The sequence below is a fragment of the Arachis duranensis genome, chromosome 6 (genome assembly GCF_000817695.3).
Source record: "Arachis duranensis cultivar V14167 chromosome 6, aradu.V14167.gnm2.J7QH, whole genome shotgun sequence".
Taxonomy (NCBI): Eukaryota; Viridiplantae; Streptophyta; class Magnoliopsida; order Fabales; family Fabaceae; genus Arachis; species Arachis duranensis.
The window spans coordinates 78,234,014-78,241,280 of record NC_029777.3 but is presented as its reverse complement, the minus strand read 5'-3'; positions in this window follow the sequence as shown (position 1 = coordinate 78,241,280).

Genomic DNA, 7,267 nt, shown 5'->3' with positions numbered 1-7,267 from the left:
GGTATTCTGCTAAAAAATTTTCTAAGTTAAAAGCTGCAGAATTCACAGATTTAAACCCCAATCTTCCAACGGACATAACTTCCTCATTTTAAATCGTTTTTCACCCGTTCTTCGAACGGCATGGACTTCCCGGATCCAATTTCATTTCTAAACAGGTTTGACACAGAATAGAGATCCGTAGTCCAAGTTATGTCCCACCAAAGTATGCCCAAAAACCATATTTTCATACAAAACCACAATATGCCATTTTCGAAACAAGCCATTTTCAACTCTTTTCAAAATCAATCAAAACTTACCAATTTCATCCCTTTTCTTTGAAATCAATCAAAATATATCAAATTCAACATCAAGCCTCCTCAACTCACACATTGACACTTTACCACAAATTACAGAATCACTATCTCATCATTTTAACCCACTTCACCCAAGTGGCTCAAACTCAAACATATTGACATTTCATATACTCTTACTCATGCCAATTCTCAACAACACCAATTCCAATAAATCATCATTGTACACAATCAACATCATACTCACCATAAACATGGTTCAACCCACAATTCAACCATAACCAATCATCAAGCATATATCGCACAAATCACACTAGAGTTGAGAATCTTACCACACCCAAGGTCCAAGGAGACAAGATTAACCTCCTCCTTCAAGAGAGTTGGGTCCTATAACATCAAAGAACCCAAAATCTCAACATTTCACCCATGAAACTCGAAAATAAGGGCTGAGATTTCGAACAGCAACACGTGGCTTACCTCAAAATTGGTTGTATGGGTTTTGTAGAGCTCTCCGCGGTGAACGCGTGGCCGCAAACAGAGCGGCAATCGGAGCTCTAGATCAAAAGTTATGGTGGTTTGAAGATCAACCAAGGGAGAGAACTTGAGAGAGTGTTCTTCCTCCCTTTCTCTCTAATTTCAGCGTGTTTGAGTGTGTTGTGAGAAGAGAGAGTGCTGAAAACTAGGGTTTTGGTTAAGTTATGTTGGGCCAAGGGCCCACTTTGGGTCCAATTGGCTCGGTTTGGCCGCCCGGTTTGGCCCGTTCGGTCCAATCTTGGTCCGAATTCTATAAAATTGGTACCAAAATTCTCGTCTCAATCTCCTCTATCACATTTAGCCATAAAAATCACATTTTAGGCTTTCCAGAATAAATTCTCATTTATGAGTTAATTAGCCGTTAATTAACTGGGTTTTACAAATTTTCCCTTTCAAATAGGCATATAACCTTATGAATGGTTTTGAAACATGTTTCAATGGAATAAGCTCCTTTAATAAATTAAAAAATTAAAAATATTAAATTTATGTGTTTTTAACATCTTTTATATATGCATCTTTTGATTTACAACAACTTTCCCAAAAAAAAAAAGAAGCGCAAAGCAAAGCCAAGCAAAACAAAAAAAAAACTACAAGAACCAAGGAAAATAAAAATATAAACATATTGTTAATAATAAAAACGATTATAAATATTAGAAATTAGCAAATAAATTTTGTGTACATTGTTTAGTAAATTTCTCCATAAAATGATCAATTATATATTAAAATATAATAAAATTTTTCATAACAAAATAATAAACATTTTAACAAAAGAATTTGAAATTTATAGACATAAAGATAAACAATTTCAAAATTAAATAAAATCTTTTGGTTAGTTCATAATAATAAAATCAAAAATAAAAATCTGTACCTTTATCTATTGCTTTATATAATGCAAATACCTTTTGTAAGTGCCTATATCAATTTATAACTTTTCTATTTCAAATTTTCAAAGTTAAAATTTTTACATTGGATTTTCTTTTAAATCACCTACTCCTTTTCTCTCAATTAGAAAAAGAAAGTAAAAGAAAAATGCATTAATACTAAATGACACTTTTTGAAAAAGTTAATGGTAATTACAGGCTTATGGACAAGGTTTTCAATGATTTTAAAAAATTGTTATGCTACACATTCATGTATCCATGTATCCAAGTTGGCCCAAGTTTAAATAGAGTCACACCCATTAATGACGAGTGAAAATATGTGCTCAAAAATTTTTCGTTACTTCACGCTCATTATGAAAAAATACTACTTCTTCCTCAACACGAAACCACTACACAAAACCGCTCCTTCTCTTTGAATCTCTCTCAAAATCACTCAAACTTCAGTTACGTTCTTTGCGAAAACCACTACTAGAGAAGAATCACTACAAGATTTCGCCACGAAAAAACAAAAACGAACGAAAACAGCAACAGAGACTAACAAAGGTATGAGAAAAACTATTGTTCATTTGAAATCTTGCAATGTAGCGTTTCTCCTAATTGCATTTTAGCTTTACTGGATTGATTTCCTTCGTTCAGTAGATCGACGTATTCTGATTTCATTTTTACAGTATAACTAGGGCTTTGAATAGAATTTTTTCTTATTTTCACTCAGTTCCGTGGATAGTGTAGGGCTTTGAACTTGATTGTTACTCTGTTCAGTTCTTCTTTTTCATGGAGAAATACTATTCTTGATGATTGAAAGTTTATGAAACACTATTCTTGATAATTGACAGTTTATAACGATTTATTCACCAAATAGATTGTGTTCGGTTCGGTGGGCTTGGTGATTCTGATTCACTTGATATTTAGTGTGTTTAGAGTTTATTCTGATTGCATTTTTACAGTATAATTATGACTTTGAATGAAATTTGTTCTTTTTATCATTCAATTCAGTGGATAGTGTAACTAGGACTTTGAACTTGGTTGTTACTCTGTTCAGTTGAGTTCTATTGCATGGACAAATACTATTCTTGATGATTGAAAGTTTATGAAATACTATTTTTCATGATAGAAAGCTTATAACAATTTATTCACCACATGAATTCTGTTCGGTTCGGCGGCCTTGTTGGTTTTTATTTACTTGATATTTAGTGTGTTCAGGGTTTAGGATTTATTCTGATTGCATTTTTACAGTCTAACTAGGGTTTGAATCAAATTTATTCTTATTATCATTCAATCTAGTGGATAGTGTAACTAGGGCTTTGAAATTGATTGTTACTCTATTCAGTTGACTTCTATTGCATGGAGAAATACTATTCATAATAATTGAAAGCTTATAACGATTTATTCACCACATGGATTGTGTTCGGTTCGGTGGGTTTGGTGATTTTTATTCACTTGATATTTAGTGTGTTCAGGGTTTAGGGTTTATTCTAATTGCATTTTTATAGTATAACTAGGGCTTTGAATCAAATTTGTTGTTATTTTCATTCAGTTCGGTGGATAATGTAACTAGGTCTTTGAACTTGATTGTTACTCTATTCATTTAACTTCTATTGCATGAAGAAATACTATTCATAATAATTGAAAGCTTATAACGATTTATTCACCATATGGATTGTGTTCGGTTCGGTGGGCTTGGTGATTCTCATTCACTTGATATTTAGTGTGTTCAGGGTTTAGGGTTTATTCTAATTGTATTTTTACAATATAACTAGGGTTTTTAATCAAATTTGTTCTTATTTTCATTCAAATCAATAGATAGTGTAACTAGGTGATGAGCGGATAATTTATACGTTTTTTGGCATTATTTTTTTAGGTAGTTTTTAGTAAGATCTAGCTACTTTTAGGGATGTTTTCATTAGTTTTTATGCTAAATTCACATTTCTTGACTTTACTATGAGTTTGTGTGTTTTTCTGTGACTTCGGGTATTTTCTGGCTGAAATTGAGGGACCTGAGCAAAACTCTGATAAGAAGGCTGACAAAGGGCTGCTGATGCTGTTGAATTTTGACCTCCCTAAACTCGAAATAGATTTTCTGGAGCTACAGAACTCCAAATGGTGCGTTCTAAACGGCTTTAGAAAGTAGACATCCAGAGCTTTTCAGAAATATATAATAGTCCATACTTTATTCGAGATTAAATGACGCAAACTGGCGCTCAACGCTAGTTCCATGTTGCATTCTGGAGTCAAACGCCAGAAACATGTCACGAAGCAGAGTTGAATGCCAAAAACATGTTATAACTTGGCGTTCAACTCCAAGAAAAGTCTCTGCACGTGTAAAGCTCAAGCTCAGCCCAAGCACACACCAAGTGGGCCCCGGAAGTGGATTTCTGCATCAATTACTTACTTCTGTAAACCCTAGTAGCTAGTCTAGTTTAAATAGGACATTTTATTATTGTATTAGTCGTCTTTGACCACATCTTTGGACGCCTAGTCCTTAGACCAAGTCCTTCTCCCTATTTTCGAATTCATATCACATTTTGGGGCTGGCCATTCGGCCATGCCTGGACCATCACTTATGTATTTTCAATGGTGGAGTTTCTACACACCATAGATTAAGGGTGTAGAGCTCTGCTGTACCTCGAGTTTCAATGCAATTACTACTATTTTCTATTCAATTCAGTTTATTCCTATTCTAAGATATTCGTTGTACTTCACCATGATGAATGTGATGATCCGTGACACTCATCATCATTCTTACCTATGAACGCGTGACTGACAACCACTTCCGTTCTACCTTAGACTGAGCGCATATCTCTTGGATTCCTTAATCAGAATCTTCATGGTATAAGCTAGAATTGATGGCGGCATGCATGAGAATCCGGAAAGTCTAAACCTTGTTTGTGGTATTCCGAGTAGGATTCAGGGATTGAATAACTGTGACGAGCTTCAAACTCACGATTGTTGGGCGTGATGACAAATGCAAAAGAATCAATGGATTTTATTCCGACATGATCGAGAACTGACAGATGATTAGCCGTGCTGTGACAGAGAATTTGGACCATTTTCACTGAGAGGATGGGATGTAGCCATTGACAATAGTGATGCCCTACATACAGCTTGCCATGGAAAGGAGTAAGAAGGATTGGATGAAGGCAGTAGGAAAGCAGAGATTCAGAAGAAGTACAGCATCTTCATACGCTTATCTGAAATTCCCACCAATGATTTAAATAAGTATTTCTATCTTTATTTTCTGTTTATTTATTATTATTATTCAAAAACTCAATAATCATTTATTATCCGCCTAACTGAGATTTACAAGATCACCATAGTTTGCTTCATACCAACAATCTCCGTGGGATCGACCCTTACTCACGTAAGGTTTATTACTTGGACGACCCAGTGCACTTGTTGGTTAGTTGTGCGGAATTGTGAAGAAAGTGCTGAGTTAGTAGATGCGCATACCAAGTTGAATGCCATTATTAGAGATCACAATTTGGTGTTGGGAGTCTACAACATTGATCTGATCACCTGTGAGGCTTCATGAGAGCCCACTGTCAAGCTAGTGACATTAAAGGAACGCTTATTGGGAGGCAACCCAATTTTTATTTATCTAATTTTATTTTTATTTTATTTTTCCTTTATGATTTATTAGGTTCATGATCATGTGGAGTCACAAAATAAATACTAAAATTAAAAACAGAATAAAAAACAGCAGAAGAAAAAGCACACCCTGGAGGAAGGGCTTACTGGCGTTTAAACGCCAGTAAGGAGCATCTGGCTGGCGTTCAACGCCAGAACAAAGCATGGATCTGGTGTTGAATGCCAGAAACAAGTAGCATCCTGGCGTTTAAATGCCAGGAATACACTCTGAGGAAAGCTGGCGCTGAACGCCAGAAACAAGCATGGAACTGGCGTTCAACGCCAGAAACATGCTGCAAATGGGCGTTGAACACCCAAAACAAGCATGAAGCTGGCGTTCAACGCCAGAAACAAGTATCAATCTGGTGTTAAACGCCAGAATTGCATGCAGAGGGCATTTCACATGCCTCATTGGTGCAGGGATGATAATCCTTGACACCTCAGGATCTGTGGACCCCACAGGATCATCTCAAGATCTGTGGACCCCACAGGATCTCCACCTACCTCAACTCACCTTCTCTCCTCTTCACACAATCCAATAACACTCTTCCCCAAAACCCTTCACCAATAACCTCAATCTCTCTTCCCTATCACCTCTTCACCACTCACATCCATCCACTCTTCCCCATAAACCCCACCTACCTTCAAAATTTAAAATCCCTTTTCCCACCCAACCCACCTAATATGGCCGAACCTTAACCCCTCTCCCTCCACTATATAAACCTCTCTATTCTTCTTCATTTTCACACAACACAACCCTCTCTTCTCTTCCTTGACCGAAACACTAACCTCTCTCCCTCTCCTCCATATTTTCTTCTTCTTCATCTATTCTTTCTTTTCTTGCTCGAGGGCGAGCAATATTCTAAGTTTGGTGTGGTAAAAGCATAGCTTTTTTGTTTTTCCATAACCATTGATGGCACCTAAGGCCGGAGAAACCTCTAGAAAAGGGAAAGGGAAGACAAATGCTTCCACCTCCGAGTCATGGGAGATGGAGAGATTCATTTCCAAAGCCCATCAAGACCACTTCTATGATGTTGTGGCCAAGAAAAAGGTGATCCCTGAGGTCCCTTTCAAGCTCAAGAAAAATGAGTATCCGGAGATCCGACATGAGATCCAAAGAAGAGGTTGGGAAGTTCTGACCAACCCCATTCAACAAGTCGGAATCTTAATGGTTCAAGAGTTCTATGACAATGCATGGATCATTAGGCACTATGATCAAAGTGTGAACCCGAATCCAAAGAATTATCTTACAATGGTTCGGGGGAAATACTTAGATTTTAGTCCGAAAAATATGAGGTTGGCATTCAACTTGCCCATGATGCAAGGAGATGCACGCCCCTACACTAGAAGGGTCAACTTTGATCAAAGGTTGGACCAAGTCCTTACAGACATATGTGTGGAAGGAGCTCAATGGAAAAGAGACTCCAAAGGCAAGCCGGTTCAATTAAGAAGACTGGACCTCAAGCCTATGGCTAGAGGATGGTTGGAGTTCATCCAATGCTCCATGATTCCCACTAGCAACCGATCCGAAGTTACTGTGGATCGGGCCATCATGATTCATAGCATCATGAATAGAGAGAAAGTAGAAGTTCATGAAGTTATCTCCCTTGAATTCTACAAAATAGCCGAAAAGCCCTCCACCATGGCAAGGCTAGCTTTTCCTCATCTTATTTACCATCTATGTTACTTAGCTGGAGTTATCATAGAAGGAGATATCCCCATTGAGGAGGATAAGCCCATCACTAAGAAGAGGATGGAGCAAACAAGAGAGCCCACTCATGGATCCCAAGAGACGCATGAGGAAGCTCATCACCAAGAAATCCCGGAGATGCCTCAAGGGATGCACTTTCCTCCCAACAATTATTGGGAACAACTCAACGCTTCTCTAGAAGACTTGAGTTACAATATGGATCAATTAAGGGTGGAACATCAAGAGCA